Below are 20,521 nucleotides of genomic sequence, written 5' to 3'. Positions count from 1 at the left end.
TGACTTTCACTTCTGCAAACTGGCTTGACTCACCTTCTCCTTCAGCAGCTTCAATGACTCGTCATGTAGGACACCACGCAGCAGCTTTGCATCCCGATGGTTTCCTACCAGGAAATCATCAGTAAATAGAGCATAGCCTTTTTCATTTTCTGGTAGCTCTTTATATGATGGTGCTTCTTGGGCATGAGTCACCTTCTCAGACAATGCTCCAAAATCTCTGCCTTCTGGCCAGTCCATAACCTCTTCTAGATTTCCTAGGAAATTGGGTTTTCCCATTCAGCTCATTGAGTAATCAATGCTACTCACTTCCTCCTGATCATTTCATTCTCTAACAATGTTCATTACTTGTTTTACCCATTACCTCTCCCAGTTACTTTCCTTATCTCAAAGTCCTCATGATCCCAGGTTTCAGCACCAAAAAGACTATAATGGGTTGACCCTGGCTGGATGCCAAGTACTCACTAAGGCCACCGTCTCAGTCCCCTCTGCAAACGGACAGAGGAGAGAAAATATAATGAAGGTTTCATGAGTTGAGATAAGGACCAGGACACATTACTCACTTGTCGCAGGCAAAACAGACTCAAAATGGGGATATTAATTAAATTTATTACTAAAAGAATCAGATCAGGAGAATGAGAAGTAAAACTTAAAAATATCTTCCCCCTCACTCCTTCCTTCCCAAGTTCTACCTCTTCCCTGCCCAGTGGTGCAGGGAGATAGGAATGGGGTTTACAGTCAGTTCATCACAGGTTGTTCCAGCTGCTCAGAGAGGGGAGACCTTTCCCTGCTTCCCATGCTGTCCCTCCCATGGGAAACAGTCCTTCATGAACTTCTCCAGCATGAGTCCATCCCACAGCAACTGGGGCCTCCCATGGGGTCACTGCCTCCTCTGGGTGTCCATCTGCTCCAGTGAGGGCTCCTCCCCGGGCTGCAGGGGGGGTCTCTGCACCCCTGAGGCCCTCCATGGGCTCAGGGGCACAGCTGCCTCACCAGGGGCTGCACCAGGGGCTGCAGGGGAATCTCAGCTCCACCACTTGGGGCACCTCCTGCCCCTCCTTCTCCACTGACCTTAGTGTCTGCAGAGCTGTTCACATGTTCTCACTCCACTCTTCTCCGGTTGGAATTTTCATCTGCACAACAACTTTTTTTTTTTCTTCTTAAATATGTTATTCCAGAGGTGTTACTCTCATTCCTGCTGGGCTCGGCCTTGGCTAGCAGTGGGTCCATCCTGGAACCAGCTGGAATTGACTCTGCTGGACATGGTGGAAGCTTCTGGCAGCTTCTCACAGAAGCCATCAATATAGCCCCCCGCTCCCAAACCCCAATGCAACTAGTTTTATATTTGTGGACTTTACACTAAGAAATTATTTCAGGATCCACTTCCTAGTTCTACAGCAGGGAACACAGGATTTCTTGCATATGCAACCTGCAAAATGCTGCAGGAGAAAACAGTCTGTGCTGTGTGGTGTAATTTAGACCATCTGTGATGACAAATCTTTCCAAGCTGTATTTTTGCTGCTGCTCTCTGACATTTCTCTGTGCTGGGGTATGAGTTACATAACAGCGATTCTCAACAGACATCAATAAAAGTGACCTCAGCTTCAGCAACACCATACTCTTTAAATTATGTTGCTGTTTTCTTATCTCGTTGCTGTTTCCAGTAAATTGTTATCTCAACCCTTAATCTCTGCCTTTTGTATCTCTCTCACAGGATGAGGTGGGGGGAAGAGAGCAACTGCATGGGGCTTAAGTTCCAGCTGAGCTTAAACCACGACACACTCATACAGGAAACAGTATGGGTTTTCCTTTTGGCAGTGGGGCAAAAAGATTTATTCCTATCTCATTTCCTTATGAAAGTATCCTTCTAGGTATGTCATGAGACAGCAGCAACGCCATTTTTGCATGGCTTCTAATTAAAAACTCTTCCAAACTTTACTTTTCATGGCATGCAGTGGCAAGGAAAAATTCAGCGCTATTGTTGAAGTCCACTTTATACTATAGCCTTAAGAGTAGCTACATGGATGGAGTTAGCAAGTATTAACATGCATTAAATGGCTGCTCGTTTCTTCTGTCTTCTCTCCTGTGTGCTCAGAAGTGGCTCGAAGTATTGAAATAGAAACTGTCTAAATTCCTGCAGATTCCTGCTGTGGTCAGTGGAGGTGCAGAACCATTGTATTAGTTCTACAGGAAGAGATGCATGTCAATGCATGAAGTCATTTCTGAAAGTATCTTCCCATTGCTGGCCATCTCTGGAGGGAAAAATAAAAGGCCCCAATGCAAGGCTGGGACTCAGCTTACAAATGTCACTGGACATTCCTCCAGCTGCCACTTTAGAGCAGCACAGCTCTGTCACAGGTCCTGTGTTACATCCACAGGCCTGTTTTGGATGTCTCTGGGTTTTAGGCAGTTGAAGTTCAACTTTCAGGCCTTCATATTGAGTTTCTGGTTATGCAACAAGTTGATCTGAGACTTAGAGCAAAACTTTTGATTCCTCTGCAAAACACAGATGATGATCCTTTCCATGTAAATAGAGAGAGGCTCAGAGAAGAACAGTAGTTACTACACACACACCTGGATCATCACACAGCAGGGCCTCAATCTCAGCTGATCCTCGTGCACTAAGCCATTGATGGTTCTTTCATCTCTCCGAGCTGTCCTCGTACTCTGGCCAACAGAACAGCCTAGAGACATTACAGGATGGAGAATGGATATTTTAAAATGGTATTTCTGCTAAAAACTAAGAAACTTAAACCATTCAGGGACAAATTATTTGCTGCCACCGTGCTGAGATCATTGCCACTCTATGGAAGGAAGGCTGTGTTCATTCAGAGCTCGTACAGATGTTTTTCTCAAAATTGCTGACCTTTCCCCCTGTTCACCTCCTGTTCTCTGAGGTACCACCATACTAAGTGATACATCATACACAGCCATGGGTTTTTCCTTCTGGAAAATAATGATGGGCTCGGTTGTTCTATTCCCTAGACTGAAACACTTTCTGCACAATGGTGAGCCACAAAAGGTTTTGCCTTACTTGATTTCAATATTGTATCCTGACTCATGGAAGAACATTTAAAGAACATGTCATCAGTGCCTTAAAAGATAACTACACTAATTGTCCCTTTTTACCTTTCTGTCATTAATTCAGAACTATAAAATGCATAATTATACTGCACAGATTTCCATTCTTTCTTGTGCAGCACTTAAAAAAATTTTGTTCTCCTACCAAAAGATTTTTTTTCAAAATTTATAGTCAAGATGCTTTTTATGTGTCTTGGACTCTAAAGATTCTCCAATAATTTCTTTCAAGAAATTTCCTTATTTCTGAAATTACCTTTGTGTGGTTTCATTTCACACTGCTCTCCAGAGTACAGTCATCTACATTCTTTTCTTTTTTTTTTTAAGTTGTCATCATCATCAGTGCTTAGAGTTTAACAATCACAGATTATATTTTCCTTGGGAGCACATTGTATGAGCTTCTTACAAGCCATCAGAATACTTTGTTCAAGCTGTGTTTTCTCTTTCAGATCTTTCCAGTCTTCTTGGGCAGGGAGGAAGGTGAATGTGACATCAGTGCAAAGTTGGGACAACAAGGGCACTTTGGGGGCTCCAGTCTGCAGGATGTATAATTTTGTGCTTTGTAAACCACTGAGCCATAGCCAATGCAGAGCAGGACATCTCTGCCACAACTGATCTTTTGGGGAGCACTCCATTGAAAATATCAGCTGGAAAACTCTGGTCTAGCACAAGGTTAAACTATTCTACCGCAAATGGACAATCCAAATTTATCTGCCAGGTTTGGCCGACAATCCTGAGCAATAAGCCAGGGAGCTGAATGCCTTTAATTCGTGCAAAGCCAGGCCAGTGGCTGGAGGCTTTGTCTGTAGTGGTTGAGCAGATAAAAGTGGAGGGTTATTCTGTACTGCTTCTTCCTGTCCAAAAAAAACAAGGCCAGGGAGGAATTATCACCTTAAACCCATTGCCATGGGCACATTCGAGGTCAGGAAACCAGTCTCTTCCCTCAGAGAGGACGAGGTTGCTGGGCTGCCCCTCCCAGCCTGGCCTCGAGCTGCGGTGCTTCCCGGAGGATGGAGAGCCTGCCTGGGGCAGTGCTGCACCCAGGGGGCTTTGGGATCATCAGGAGAGATGATGTGCAGAGTGCTGGGAACAAGAATTTTTAATGGGAATATTTGCAGTTTGCAATTTAACAGAAACCCTGTTAAAGCACAAAAACAGTCTGTTATAGCCAGGAAACACTGTGCACAGCAACTTTGGGTGTTTATTTATCAATACAATACAGCGTGGTTCCAGGGGGAATCAATCAAGTTGCATTAAAGATTTAGGAGTCCATTCTGTAGCTGTAATAATGCCTTTAGCACTTTCTCAAATCCTTTCTTATATTCCAACATAGCAGCTTGTGCTGGTTTATCTTTCGGACCATAAACCACTTTATATCTTCAGTATTTCAGAAGTGGTATCACAATAAAACAGATTTTAGCCACAAAATAATACACACATTTTCTGTTTGTATATGTGTTAAATCTGTTTTTGAGAAACTAACTGCTTGTGAAGCTATTAGCACAGTACTAGTAATACCATAGAATATCCCTCTAAAAGTGATGGCAGGTTCTTGTTAATGACTAATCAGGTTTTAATGCAATTCTGTTGAAAAAATCGTAATTGAAAAATTATTCCTCTCAGAGACTTTAAGCAATTTTCCTTTCGTTTTTTTGGTTTGGTTTTTTTTTTTTAATAATTTAATCAAAAGAGTTCTTAAAGCTTTCTATGAAATGAAAACCAAGGGGTTTGGGATTGTGTGTTTTTTTTAATTCTTCTTTTAAAATACAACATATTTAAGCCATATCAAGGTTTATCTAAATGCTCAGCAGATAAATATGCTAAAATTAACAACTCCAGTTCAACATTTAAAATACTAATAATGGAACAGGGTGATACTGTCCTGGGTTTGCATCCTAAGGGAGTGGGGCCTCAGACAGGGCACTATTCCTGTGGAGGGAATTCAGGCACTGCGGCTGCTGGGAAGCATTGGCAGCAATACCCAGGCTTTAATAGGTACATGAGCAATAACTCCCTCTGCAGTGCTCAGGAGAAAGTAATTCCATTTAGGACTACATAAATTTTCGGTTTGTTAATTAGGTTAAGAGAGGAAAAATAACATTAGGAACTTTCGCTGAAGTTGTATTAGCTTCAAAATTGCAAAGAAATTGAAAGAGAATTTTTGTTATCCAGTAGCTTTGGCAGTCAGCTCTACTTCCAAACCAGAGCCCCAAAACACTTAGACATGTGTTCTTTCTTTTTTTTTTCATAGTTTTTAATCATTGGCTTGTCATTAAAACTTCTCAAACAGCTTGTGAAGTAGTTATCCAAATATATAATATAGAATTATTCTGAAATCTGTCTTTTTTATGAAGCATTTATCAGAGTAGATGTACTCAGCCCAGGTATCACAGATTATACATAGGAATTACTCCCGAGAAATACCGAGTAGTTAAAGCCTTTTTTGGAAAATATCAGGTCAGCCTTCAGAATTGACTTTGCTGAGATCAAGTGTGGTCATCATGTCAGCTTTGGGTGGGACCCTGGGAACTTGCCAATAACTGGTGAGAGTCACTGAATCTCACTGAAAGCCTTCAGGACTGTGGAGGAACCGTCAGGAATATTTTTGATAATGCAGACAGGAGTTGAGTGAAATCAAAAATCAGCTTTCTATCAGAGAAATTTTATCAGGTTCAATAGAGGGAGATTAACCACTCCAAAACCTCACAAACTCATGCTTTAGATACACCCACGTGAGAGGAAAGCCTTGAAAAGTGGCCTTTGAATTCTCAGCTGAGGATCCTGACCAGGAGAGGAAGAGTGTGTGTGTTGCTCTTAGCCTTCAACTGCTCACAGATGAAAGCACTTTTGTTCATCTATTCCTGCCTGGAATATGAAGGACTTGGATCACTTCTGATAGTAGCCATGAATTTATAGCTCAATACTTAGGGAAAGAAGGACACTTGAATTCTAACACACTGAAGTAACAAAGCTGGCAAGTGGCTTGACCTATCCCTTTGTTATGAATATTTACACCTGGTCTTAAAAATGCTTTCAGACCTGGGTATTTGAATGTGTCCAACGTATTCACCACATGCTAGTTAAAGAGAAGTTCAGATAAAGCATCAGACTTCTCATACACAACTCCAATAATTCCTACAGACAGCAGGAATTTCATCTCTCATCATGTTTCTGTAGGCATTCGCCCTCTTTCTGAGGTTTCTTCTTCCAGAAACCCAACTTTAGGGGGTTATTGCTTTGCAGCAGATGAGCAAAGCAATAGTTTTTCTGAGGTGTAGGCCAAAACACAAGAAATAGCATCAGCCTTGGTGTAATGCCTGTCTCCTCAGCCTTTGCTGGCAGTGGAAAGCTGGCAGCTCTCAGGTTTGTTACCAGTGCCAGTGATCAGGCAGATCTTGTAGCTCTTGGACCAAGCCCTGTCTAACATGGGCAATCTCAAAACAGAGCAGGTAGGGTTTATTTGGGGGCAGCCACGAGAAGTGGGTGCCCTTCTGGGAATACTTCCATCAGGCTCTTCCATCAGGCTCTTTTTGGCCAAGGGTCCTAATGGGCTGGGCTTCCCGTTGAGGCCACCACAGGGAAAAGCAGTCCTGGTGCAAGCCTCTTGTCACCTTCCTTTAGGGGAGCAGAAGGCAGGAGAGGAGGAAATTCAGGGAAAAGTTTGAGGAACTGCTACTCCAAGATACAACCTCTCTTTTCTGTAGCTTGTCAGTGAGTGCTGAGCCCTGTGGTGGGGTCACTGATGCAAAGAACAGCCTGTGTGAATGAACAGCCTCACAGCACAAGGCAGGCACAACTGCAGGATATACAACACCAGTACAAGGGAAATACCGGCACACACATCAGGAGTCAGTGCCATGGCACAACAGCCTCCAGCTGTGCTTACTTTTCCTTTTGGTTTTGTTCCCTGCTTGTCCTCTGCAGCACATATTGAAGGAAGCAGTATGCACCTCATTATTTAGATTTACTGTTCTATTGATAGCAGTTCAGAGCAAAGCAGAAGGGCTTAATAATCCTGCCCCCACCAACTGAGGTCTGGAGAGAGCAACAACCCCTCTCAGAACCCAGGGCTGCACTAGGCAGCAGCTGGAACAAGGCCTCACCACTGGGGAGGGGGGCTGCAGTCACTCGATGATTTTGCATGTAGAGCCAACGTCTGATCAGACTTTTAACCTGGAGGGGGAAGCAAAGCAAAATTCTGGTGAGTTAAATTACCTTCTGCTGCATACAATCATCCGGCATAACACAGCCCCGCAATAACATTCGTGTTGCCATTAATGGAAAACACTTCACATTGCACTCCAGAGATTTTGTTGTTGTTGTTTCCCTTGGTATGGAAGTGATCCATTCAGACTGGAGCTGCCTGAAAAAAGCCTAGGGGCTCAGACACCAGCAGCAGCAGCTCTCTAAGTATCTCTGTCTTACTGTGTAATCTCTCACTGACTTGAAGGAAATGTGCCAATTGCTGCTGCTATAGGGCTCTGTGTACATAAAACACACACTCAGCTGAGTGGCCCTATGGGGCAACATGATTTATTTGCTGATTTACCTCAACTAAATCATGATAATACTTCAACAGAATTGTCTTGGCTTCAACAAAATGTGTCAAAGTATTTTTAAATAGAACATTCAATCTGCGCCTTGCTCCCTCGTGTGATGAAGTAAAGAATTAAAAACATGACTATGTACTACGCTGGTAGAAGTCTGGAAAAGCTGATTAAATACTTATTGGAGGAAGTGGGGCATTTTCCAGTGTGCTCAAAGATATCTCAGGTTTTCTGAACATTAAAGCTTGTCTTGGAAACTTTTGGTCATCCTGAAAACTAAATTGAAATATAAATAATAATAATAACAACAATGACAATAATAATAATAATAATGATGTCAGAAGACCAGAATCAACGTTTATCTCCATATACAGGCTGTTCCTTCAAGCTGACAGGTACCTGTACCTGTACCTCCGGGGCAAAGAGGTGCTGAAGTGCTGACAGCAGAATGGCGACACTTGACCTACAGACAAGTGAGTGCCAGGCAGTTTGGGTCTGGCTGGAGGAGTGACGTTGGCTTCCAGAGGCTGGAGTCTGGTGGATGTGGAATTACATTATCTGAGATGTGAATTGTTTTATATCCTTGGTCCCTAAAATGTTCAAGAGATAGCTTTACTCCTGGCTGAATGAAACTACCCCTTGAGCCATTTTATTAATGTTTGTTTGTTTAATGAGGGCTTGCAAAGCTTAAGGCTGTCTACTCTGTTAAAATTAGCAACCAGGCTTTGTGATGGAAAAAGTCATCCTGTTTTCTCACTGGAATCATTCACAAACCAAGAAGGGATGCTGCAGCCAGTCCTTAATTGAATTCCGTGGCATTTTCAATGATAATGCATGAGTCTCCTCTCCAATTCAGGAGTGAGGAATTATTACACAGAAGGATAAACAGGATAAAAATGAAAATTAATGCTCTTGGAAAACAAACCAAGTATTTCTGCAAATCTGTTTACTGGCATTTCAGTTCATAGACTCCTAAGATAGAAGTCTCTGTTATTGAACCCAGACCCATCAAAGATGATCATTCTCTAATTCCATGTCCTTTTTTACTCCTAGTAAAAGACCATGAAGTTGCATGGAGCATTAAAAGCATTGCTTTAAGTGGTATGGTAAATAGGCTGATCTTATTAACCTCAGTATAAACCAGGAACACAGGAGTTGGATTATGAAGGGGAAGGCTCATGTTCACGCACATTTATCTAAGGTAATTAGACATTTGTAGGGGGGATGGGGTGTAAACCAAAAGTACAGGGCAAGAAAATTGATTTATTCTCTGAAATTGTCTGCCTTCTACAGTGAGATCTAAAAGTAGATCCTATCAAGAAATAATTTGCTATGTCATTTACAACATTTAGAAATGAAATGGCAATTACCAGCCCTCTGTATATGTCAAAGGTTGATAGACAAGGTTGGCTCAGCATTTTCATAGCATCAGGTCTCTCAAATCCAGATCTTAGTCTTTATCAGACATCAGAGGAGTCCATCATAAAATAAGTAGAAACAACATAGGCAATCTAGTTTCTGGACAGCTCTTCCTTTGGCAATATTATGGAAGATTAGGGCTGAGAGACTGCTTATATTTCAGTGCAGAAATCCTCCCTAAGATTGTTCGCAATTTGGAAAACTTACCTTTTTGTTGTTTTTACTGGGAGAATAAATAAGTAAAGAAATTTTCTGATGTAGATCAACTGCACTACATATTTGCCAATTAGAATGTTATGAGAAGTCACAATTAGCAACACTGATGAGGTTCAGTGAGATGTGACACACTATTCAGGATGTAGGTCTATTTGCAGAATAACTTGTTCTCAAAAACTGACATTTTTTTGTTAAGTAATTGTTAAGTAGTTGAGGTCAGAAGCTATATATTTCTTAAAAAGGACTTACTTCATAGAGTTTGTGGCAGGAGTAGGGAAAAGGAGTTCCAGGTGACCTGAGGAGTAGGAAAAAGGAGTTCCAGGTGACCTGAGGAATTTTCTTTTTCCTTAGTCCCACTGTCTCTTGCCACATCAACTGTCCTTCATGAAACTGAGCTAACAAGTCAATATTTTGAAAACCTTAGCTTGTAGTGTCTTGTAATATTAAATTTTGCCTGAGTTTAGATTTCCCAAGTGCTTTTTCTCCTAGCCGAAAATAAGGACAAGAAAATCATCAGAAAACAAAACTACAGTTAACACTAGAAGAACTACAAGAAGAAAGCACTTTAATGTCTGTAAATTAGAAAAACCCTATAACCTCATTAAAAAACATAAAATGGTTGAAGCATAGAGGGTCAGCTCTGCTAAGGGGTTAGGTATGTCTGTGAAATGCTAAGAAAAATAAGTTGGAGAGACTTTTGCTTTTCCTGTGAAAGCTATTTTTGCACACATCTGATGCCCTGGGAGTCTGTAGGAATGCAGGAGCAGCTGATTTCCTCCTGGGTGCCAAAGATCATATCTGTGGGGTGTTTAGTTTTACTATTTCCAGTCCTTCAGATGTGTCTAGCATCATCATGTCTGAGACCACTGAAATGGGAAGGGTGGTTTTACCATACTCCATAGTCTGCTTTATATACAAGAGTGTGGCACATCTGCGTAAGTGAAGTTGCTGTCAAAATACAAGTTTCCCTCATGTAATGTAGAATTCAAACCATCTCAGTGTTCATTTCTCAGTGAGCCATTTCTGTAATAAGCATATCTGAAAATCAGGCTGTGAACTAAATCAAGAAACCTTAAAAGCTGGGGCTGGTGTAAGACCACTTGTTTTGAAGAGGGTCATGAGACCACAGAAACCCAGCCCTGTCTGTAAAGCCTGAGGAATGTGTGGGATTCCTTCTGGCCTGGTACAAAGGTGAAGGAATTTGTTTGAAGGCCAAGCAATCAGCCTCAATCTCTGATCACAGTGCCTGGCATTTGGAGAGTTCAGAGCACTCATGTTCTCCCATGACTTATTGTGCACAGCTCTGAAGTCTAGGATGAAACAGGGACTGTATCAGTGCTCCCCACACGTGAACAAGGACAGGAAACTTCTGATTCAGGGATGTTTGCACCTATTTGATAGATTTTTGACTTATTTTTAATTTTTTTTTTCTCTCTCTCTCTGTTGTCAGCTTATTCTTAGACACGATGAAAATGGTCGTATAAATAATATCATTATATTTCAGAATTCACAAGAGTTCATCTTTCTTTTTCCTCCCTTAAAAGAACCACTACCAAGAGGTCGCTCCATATGAAGGTTTTTGACTCTCTTCATAATCATAGGAAAATGACTTTGGCCCATCAGCAGAGTATCAGCTTTGCATTAGCAAGTTGTCTTGAACACAAAATGACCTTTTTACATTCTAGTATTCATCTCTCTGGAATTAATCATCCATTCAGCTTGTAGTTTGTTTAAACATAAACACACAAAAAAGGTGCAGTAAGAGTGTTTTCAGAATCCAAATATTTGCTTTCCACCTCTTTAAACCACCTCCCCACCACAAGGGTGAAAGCTGCCAAATGGCAGCTGAAAGCAACATTTTATCTTCAATTAGTCATATCTGAATCTATTTTTTTTTCCTGTGAGATAGTGCCACTGGGACACATGTGTAACAACAGAGGGCAAACGAGGCCACTGGAAAACTAACTCCTGGGGCATGTCTGGCTTGTGAATGAGTTCATGACTTCTGTTAGGAGCTCCCATTCTCCCATTGAGATTACATTTCCTGCTGTAGACAGATCATGTGGGCTGAGCCAACATCTGCCCTTGGGCAAGCAGGAGGGAACACTGTGCCCTGAGCACACAACACTTAATCTGGGGGATGCTGCACAGGGGGCAGGAGCAGGGGGAACCCTCCCAACATCACTAAGTAACCTTGACAGCCCAGAGTGCTGGAGAAGCATTGTGCGCTCTCAGGTGTCTGCTCCAAAGTCAGGGATAGTGTGAAATGTTTCATTTCCCCCCATGGTATGAGAAATGTATTTTATGGCTACTAATGTGAAGCACTTGGGCTAGGGGTGGGCCAAGGGTGCCCAGTAACTACATTAGGTAGTTTACAGACACCCAAGCAAAGGATGAGGCCAATTCATTAGCCAAGTATTTATGCTACAGCTCCCTGTGAGCTCCAAGAGGAATGGAGGAACTGTCCAATATGAGAACTGACAAAAGCAATACACAGACATGAGTTAATCCTGTTTTGAGTTGGTGAGTTTGCATGTAGTTGAGCATGAGGGTTGTTCCCAATGGGGCCTGATGAGCCTTGATTTCACATTTGTCTTTATGAAGTCTGGAAAGCTTTCCTGGAAAAATTCCCAGTGAAAGGCACTGGAGGTTGCTGACTTTCCCAGCTTGTGTTTCAAGGTGATGAATTCTCATGGGGCTATGTTATAAAAATGGCCTGGCCAAGGGAGGAGAGCACATACCTTTAAAGGCAAGCTCAAAATTAGGACCTTGAGTGTTAGAGTTGTGATTGATTTCCCTAGCTCTCAGATAATTTCTATGACTAAGTAAAAGCATTTCTAAAAATAGGGTCTTTGTCTGAAAGGAGGAAAACAAGGTAAAATATCCTCAAATGCCTACTTGAGGTCTGCTTTCTGTGTTACAGCACTGGCTTGCATTTGACATAGGGTTAAACAAATAGAAGGCTTTATTCTGTGCTGTAGCTTTAGTTTCAGAGTGCGGCATTTTTTTAAGCCCAGAGTGACTCAGAACTGTAGTAGACTGACTAACCTATAACTATCACAATAGTTGGAAAGCTTCCTTGCCTGAACCAGGAAGGTAATTGCTGCTTAGCATTGCTTAGCGCAGGCCTACCCAACTTTGTGACCCATTGATTATCATTTCATCTGATAACAAAGAAAGTAAAGGTGGTCTCAACCTCAACTTTCTTTATGACCTCGGAAGTGAATCAGCACAAAATCCACAGGTATTTCTTCTGGGGTTGCTTTCAGGACTATCTGGAAAGCCTGCGGTGCTATTCATATTCCTTGGCAAATGAAGAAGGATTGTTGCCCTGAAATGGAAGGTTTTCCTGGTGGCTGCACAAGTGTCCATTTGGTGGCCACAGGCTTGGAGAGTAGTTCAGACACAACTGGTCACGGACAGATAAGCACGGACATACAAAAACTGAAGATTAGACGCTGCAGCCTAATTAATACCTTAATTAACAGCACTAGCCCAATAAGAGAGGCTTATCATAGATGTGAATATTTATCTTTAGGCCCAAATCTCTCAAATTGAAGGCTACTTACTCAAAGCCAAGTTTTCTTCTCTTAAGGTACTCACTTGAGTTTGTGTTACACTGATGTGTGCATAACTGACAATTCCAGAAAATGTCACGTACTCCTAAAACAGCACTACTGTACAAAGGGAAATTAGGATAGAACAGTATAATTCCAGTTGGAAGGGACCTACAATTATCTTCTAGTCCAAATGCTTGACTACCTCAGGCTGGCCAAAAAAAGTTAAAGTGTACAGAAAACAAACCTCTTTTCCTTACCTCACCCGCACACCTGAGAGCTCCCCCTGTGCAGCACCAAGCCCTGTCCCTTTGCACAGGGCTGCAAGGGGAACCCCAGAATTGGGGGGGCTGCTGGGGGGACCTCCTCCAGTAACTGGGCTCCCCCAAGGTGGCTCATGTCAGGAGCATCACTAGAGGTACAGCAGCTTCTGAGTGAGACATGGATTATTTTTAATTCCTCTATCCAGGCCTCCTCTCTGCCCTTAGTTGTGAGAACTTAAAAAAATCAGACATTTTCATCTTTTAGTTTTCAGTTCATGGGTGTTTCAAAATGCTTGGATAGTTTCCCTGAGGAAAGCTTAAGAAAGCTCTAGAACAACTCAAATAGTCTTATTCATTGCAGAGTCCCCAAAGGATGCCAAATTTAAACTGAATTCCTGCTTGGAGAGGAAATGAAAACGGAGAGGAAGGGGTTCGGAGGATCAGAGGGTTTTTAATTAGTTTGTGGTGGAGACAGTGGAATTAAATGCTGTAATACTCTGGTGCCTCTCTGCACATTGTTCTCTCCAGGGTGAGCTCTGTGAATCTGCTGAGTGACAGAAGGGTAACCTTATTGCTTCCTTTGCCCATATTCTAATCTCAAATCAGCACAGCACTGTTAAATTCTACTTTTACCTCTCTCTTTTTGACTTTGCAAGAGTTCTATCCCAACACAGAAGGGAAGAGAAATGACAATTGGATCATGTACATATCTCACTTCTGGACTCCTCCAGCAGTACTGCAGCTGCCAGGCCAGGTTGCTCTGGTTTGTTAGCTATTTAATTCAGCAATGACTTACTCTATCTTTTGTATAAAAGAAACCACCTGAATCACAGCAGCTTTTCTGTATTCTGTCCCAGCAGTCAGCTGGTTGTGGCTCCTGCAGCACTGGCTGGACACAGCAGCTGCAGATGCTCCTTTTCCCCAAATGAAACATGGCACAACAAGTTTTCAGCGCTTGTTTTCCAGATACTGCTCTTACATAGAGAATGGGCTAAAGAACATAAAGTTATGCAAACTTCCTATCAACATAATGCCAGGCATTTAGAAAACTGAATTGACCTAGTTTCTGATTTGTAGAATCAAGTAGTGACTTGCAGTGTAATATATGAAAAAAAAATCCTTAATTAAAAAATTGTGTAGGACACATACTCCTTCCTTTCAATCTCATACTTGTATCATGCTGTGCATGCTGCTAATTCAAAAGGCTGATATGATCACAGACAGCCCAGCTTCTAGGATTTACCATTCAAACACACTTGAACTGGCATGAAAAATGCAATAAAATAATTCTTTCAGACAAGTTTAGAGAGAGGTATTCCCAAAAGACAGAATTCTGGCTTCCAGCCACATAAAGCTTACACTTTGTCAATAACACAGTGAAGGAAGGCATGAATGAATTTTATTTCATTGGACAAGTGACTTGGAATACAGATAAGGCAGGGTGAGCATATAAACCTTTAAATAAATGTTTTAGCACTATCTGGAAGGGAGGAATGCAATTGATTCCAATCTTTTCTGACAGAAAATCAGTTCCTCTGAAGCTCTTGGGGCAACAAACACTAACTAAAAGGGTCTGTTACTAATAAAATCTTTAAGTACAACAAAACAAGATGTTGTTGTTTGAAATTAATAAGCCACAATTAATGCAAATTATTGCTCTGTAGTTTAATTGAAATATTAAACTGTGATATGAGGTCTTTGTTTTACTATGACTTTAAGAACCATGTAACTTTGAAGAGGGATCTTTAAAGAGCTCGAGGAAAACCCAGCAGAGCAATAGCTGACGAAACCCCCCGACAAAACACAGTGCAAACAGCAGCAGTAGGAATTCCAAACATTCTGTCATGCTCTGCTGGGGTTTCTCTCTAATGAGCATAACTGTGGTACCTGGAGCTGCTACAAAGAGTTAATAGAAAACACTGATTTCTGGTTGTGCCCCACATTCTCTGTTCTGTTTTGTGGCGGTTACCTCATACAAAGTTGTTTTGTGGAAAATCTTGACCTTTTCCTCCCTCTCTGCCTGTTTAACATGAACCTTGTTTTATTCTCTGCAGTGATACTACAAGCTGAATCAGTAAAAACTGCTGTTACAATTCTGGTTTTGCTTTGCAAAGACGTGTTATGCATCAGAATGAAAGGGGGCATTTAGTGTTTTAGGAGAGCCACGTTTGGAATTTCTTTACATTATAAATCTAACTCAAACCAGTATATGGAGGTTCAGTTTTATTTGCAAAACCACAGGTTGATAAAATTTACAAACACTCAACATTATTCTCTTGGGGGCTGAGAATGACTGGTGTGGCTCAGAGAAGGGACTGTAATCAATCACAACCCAAATTTCAAATGAAATGGTGCCTCATTCCCACTGCCAATCCCATACCAGCTCATAGGAGACACTATATTTTTAGTATTAAATGTTATTTTCCTAATGCTTTCCATAATGGAAGCAAAAATTGCAGAATAGAAAAAAAGGTCTCGTGTTTGTACAAAGTACATTCGGTGGCTGCGTTAATGCTTTTAGCCTAAAATACGTAGTAGCAGAAGTACTACTACAGTAGTAATCTGTATTGGTTGGTAGAAAACACTTTTTACATTGAATTTACTTTCAGGTTACTACTTACTGAAAGAGACCTTTTCAGATTAAGTCAGATAACATGGTTAATAGAATGGAAAAAATCACACAACTCCAGATACACATGCTTGCAATTGTTATTACCTAATAAAGAGCACTCAGGGTCTGTTTCTGTGCCTTCCCAGCCCATAAATCACAGAATTTCAGGATCCTAACTTCTGCCTTTTCATCCTAATTTTTATTTTTATTTTTATAAATAACTATTCAACCTTCAGACTTCAATGTGACAAGACTTTGGCCCCGTACAAACTAAAAACACAAGCGGTGAGCTCAAGATTTAGAAATAGAAAATTGTATCTCTATTTTCATAATTCTACAGTGAGAGAGGCAATAGAATCTATTTCACTATCTTGTGACAGACATAAACCTCCAACACTCAGGGTAGCTATTTCTGAAGGGGCTGCCTTTCAGTTTTGCCAAAGAAAGCACTCAGCAACTGCATGGGAAAAAAAAAATCAAGTGTTAAAGAATGGCCAACATTTTCCTTGCAGCTGATGGATGACTCTGTGTGGTAATCGATACTTCTGCACTGTTGAACCCAAAATAATTGCATAAAGTCTCCAGAGCTCAAAACTTTTCTCAGAAGCCTCTAAGAAATACATCCTAGAACTCTTAGCACCAGCAAAGGGTGGAATACAAGAACACAGCCCTTTGCACTCTCTTCTCTGAACTGCTTATTTCTGGCAACAGGCTCCATATGTATATGTTTTGAATAAATTTCTGGTTTTGAATGACACTAAAAAGTGTCTACATTCTGCAGTGAGGTGTCCTGATAGTTAAATCTATGAAAGAAACACTCTTGTACTCAGGAAACATTTTTAAACGTGCATTTTAACATTCCATCAACATGAACAGAATTTCCTGCCTTGTGACAAAGTGCTTCATATTTAAAGTCCTGAAAATGTTTCCAGATAATTTCTTTCGTGTTTTCTGTCTTTATGGAAATCTTTCAAAAGTTCTTCTTGATTTCAAATACATAGAGGTACCAAACTTTGCTAACTAATTTACATCCAGCTCTAATGACTGCAGATCCCATCAGTGGGCAGCAGGTGTTTTTGTTTTATACAAAAGCTGTTCAACTAACTACTGATTTTATAGGCAGTGCTGACACTGTGCAACTTTAAAAATCACTTAACTTCTGAGGAATTGCTTAAATAATGAGAAGTTACTGATTGACATACCGTGGAAAACTTTCAATGGAGTAATTTGACAAGTATTTCTATCTTCAGCTGAAGGCCACTTTTCTTTTGTTAAATATAATTTTCAAATACAGTTTTCCTTAGTGATGAAGAGTAGGCTAGTTGTGCCTCAGTAAAGAGCTGGCTGTGACAAATGACTGGATGAAGCAGTAATCTCAAAGATGACTTGAGCAAAAAGTCAAATAAGAAAGATACCAACTATTGTAATTATAAACCCAGAAGTACCGTGTGACTTTGTCCATGTGCCAGAACATACAAGTCTTTTGAAGTTATAAAAATCCTTTTAAAGCACTTTTAAGCACTTAGGGGTTCTTTTAAAGAACTCCCTTCTTATTAGAAAAACAGGCAGCTTGGAGGTCCAGGTCAAGGGAGGTGCGTTTGGCAATTTGAATCAGCTCCTGTGTACTCTGAGGTTGTGTGTCCTGTCCTTAGAGCTGACCCAGCGGCAGATATGGCCTCACAGCTGGATGGCCCAGCACTAGCACCAGTTAGCAAAGGTTGCCCACAGCCACATTGCACAGAACTGGGCCTTTGTGCTCTCTAAGGTCCTTACAGCCCTGAAACTTCCTTTTCCTTTTTGTTTTTGTTTCAAAACAATGGTGTGTTCACAGTGTGGTACAGGGAGCACGCTCAGGATAGCATATGTGACATTAAAGAGTGAGCAACTACCTGGTATGGTAGCAAAGAACTGTCCTGGATGGAAGAACCAGGGTAGTGTTGGATACATCCATATTTTTTGGGTAGAGCTTGTAACAAACTCCCCTTAAAAACAGGTTTATGTTTTCCTCTAAGACTAGCGGGGGCTCACTCCAGAAGGCAGTATGAAGTGAACCCATGTACTTTCAGTATGGAAAACTGTCCTACAGCAAAGCAGGGAGATGAGGAAGACTTTGCCTTCTGCTCCTCCACTGGAGGCATCTTCCTTAACTTGCTGTACCAGCTCTTTCATTTCACATCACTGCAGTACTTCCTCTGATTCCCTGTCCTCCTCCTGTTCTGATGACATCCTTTGCCAGCAAGGACGCTTGTGATACTGATTTTTCCAAATACAGCTAGTTGAAAATATTAAATGAATGCAAATCAAGCATTTGTGCATACACAGAGTGACGAATTTGGTTTTGATCAACTGAAGCTTTTTTCCAAATGTTGTCTCAAGACATTTCTGCTGACTTTCTCAAATAATTAAGGCTTGTGGTGAGGGAGATTTATTGTTCAGGGGTTTTTTACTAGCTGTATCAAATAGTAAGGGAAAGCACCATTAAGATTTCAACATATCCAGTTGTGTTTGCTTTCCTAAAAAATAAACCAAACCGTTAAATTTCTTGTCAACAGGCAATGATTTTCGTGGATGACCCAGACTCACTGCACCTGTAAGTCTTTAAATAGCTGCACTTTCAGCTGCAACAGCTTCCAGGAGTAATTAATCCTGAACATGTTGTTTCACGAAAATGACATGGTGATTTTAGAGCTCTGTTTTCCCTATAGTGAAAATGCCATGTTATTGCCATATCAAGCTAGCTGTCATTCCCAGCTGCCTTCATGGAGCCAGTGGGGTGCAAAACTGCAAGGGAATCACTTTGCTTCCCTTGAAGCTGGGGAACAGCACTAAATCAATGGGCTCAGTGCTGCTAGAAAGAAGGATTCTGAGAACACCATCTGTTCCCAGGCAGATCAGGGGGATGATTTCGGTGTGTAATCCACACTGTCATCCCTCGAGTGTGTAGAGCACCAGGCTTGTGCCAGCTCCCACAGAGCACTGCCCCACACTGCTCCTGCTGCTTTCCCTCCCTGCTGAGCAGAGCAGGCTTGGGCTGAGCTCCCCCTCTGTAAGAGGGCAGTGGCACTCTGAATTCAGTCTTCAATGTAGTCCAACACAGGGAGCAAAGTCAAATCCATGAGCGGTTTCGCCATGGATACAAGCACACTGCATGTCTCCCTAACACAGCCTTGGGCACATAAGTGGTGTTATACAAACCGTGATGTTCTCAGCACAGTGTAAAGCAGTTGTACCTCGGAGGCACAGTTCTTACCTTCCTTCCTGTCCCACAGAGCAGCCATGGCTGGCACAGTCTGTCTGACCCCACTGGCCTCTTCCTCTGTGCGCTGCCTCTGGACAGGGATAAGGCCAAGGCTCTTCCATTTCTGTACTCCAAGGAAAATGAACCAATTTCCTGTTATTCTGCACATTCAAGAAAGAAAAAGGCAAATTAACACAATATAAGGATAGAAAAGCAAGGAAAAGAAAGTTTGCTGAGTGATCTTAAGCAAGCTAGTGGTGTGCTACGCTGTCCACCCTCGTCTCTGCAGCACCACCAGCAGCAGGTACCCCCTCTGATGTGGTTCACCTTGAAGGATGCTGCAGGAAGCTTTCATCCTAGAGAAATACCATGCAGATGGATTTGAGTCAAGATTTTTAGCATTTGAAATGAGCAAGGGAAGATGATTTCTATTCCTGACTCTGGCACTGACCCACTGTCTGACTACTCAGCTCATTTTCTGTGCTCCCAAACTATCAATCCAGAAGTTCTGCCCACTGACTGTCAGGGCAGGATCAGCTCTTGGTAGGGAGCAGTTACTGCAATCACACTGTGAAATGTTTTTAATAGTATAAAAACCAAGGTATGAGACATATAGCATTGCATTATGTGTTAAATACAGCTTTAATAGAAATATTTTGTTGCAATTTGCCTTGCTTGACTTTTCTTTCACATACAATAAGAAATTGAAACAATTCACTAGAATCAAAGTGATGATTACAACATAACTTTAAACCCTGATTATATTTTCCTTTGTGGACAGTGTGTGTGAGGAAGGAAACATACAAATCACACACTAACTGGTTAACACATTTGAGGCACTCGATACTAAATCAGTGAGGCCTCATTTACTTCTAGTCTTAATTCCAGCATCCCTCCAAGGACCAAATAAATGTAAAACCTGGCTTTGCTGCAGTAATTTATTCTACTTGTTGAAAAGTCTTACAATGGGGTGTGTGATTCCAATAGTGAAAGAGAAAAGTAATTATATACCTTAAGAATGAAAACTTCCTATGCTTCAGAAGCATTTCACTTTGACTTGTATTTGTTCTCTCATGAGTAACTCTTACAACTGAAGGCAGAGCTTAAATTGATATTAAATCATGGCCAGATTTGGGAAAGGTCTTTACCCTTCGAGCCTGCGCAGTGGATTTTTTAGGTGAGACACAGCGTGCGCTGAACTGAGCCCACCCTTTAATCCTGAGGTTCATCTGCCGGGGCCAAGCGAGCTCGGTCAGTGGCAGCGAGGTCCTCAGGATGTAGGTTTGTTTGGAGTGACCTTCTCTGAGATGGATGGCCTTACAGGGCTGACGAGCTCCATCTGCCCGGGGAAGTCCCTGACCGGGAATCGAACCCGGGCCGCGGCGGTGAGAGCGCCGCATCCTGACCACTAGACCACCAGGAGGCCCCCGATATTAAATATTACTTTATGTTTAACAAGGGCAACAAGTCAACACCATTTTAAAAACAAAGTAAGATTGGCAAAAGCCTATCAGCAGAGTGAACCAGGGGTTGGGAAATCCCAAGTGAAATCCAAGCATTAATAAAAGTCATTGCTGACTAAGAGAAATTCTAAA

At 41.6% G+C, this 20,521-nt stretch overlaps 1 long non-coding RNA gene across 1 annotated transcript; it reads right to left on the bottom strand.

Moving 5' to 3' along the window:
- Nucleotides 1-590: 590 nt before the first annotated feature.
- On the bottom strand, nt 591-19,084 carry LOC135425373 (uncharacterized). The gene is made up of 2 exons (XR_010435574.1): nt 18,939-19,084; nt 591-7,248 (listed from the first exon to the last, which is right to left on the bottom strand). It is a non-coding gene; the product is annotated as an uncharacterized LOC135425373 (long non-coding RNA).
- Nucleotides 19,085-20,521: the final 1,437 nt, after the last annotated feature.

Source organism: Pseudopipra pipra, chromosome 21 (genome assembly GCF_036250125.1).
Source record: "Pseudopipra pipra isolate bDixPip1 chromosome 21, bDixPip1.hap1, whole genome shotgun sequence".
Lineage (NCBI taxonomy): Eukaryota > Metazoa > Chordata > Aves > Passeriformes > Pipridae > Pseudopipra > Pseudopipra pipra.
Note: the sequence above shows the minus strand (reverse complement) of the source record. Positions and strands in the feature narration are given on the sequence as shown.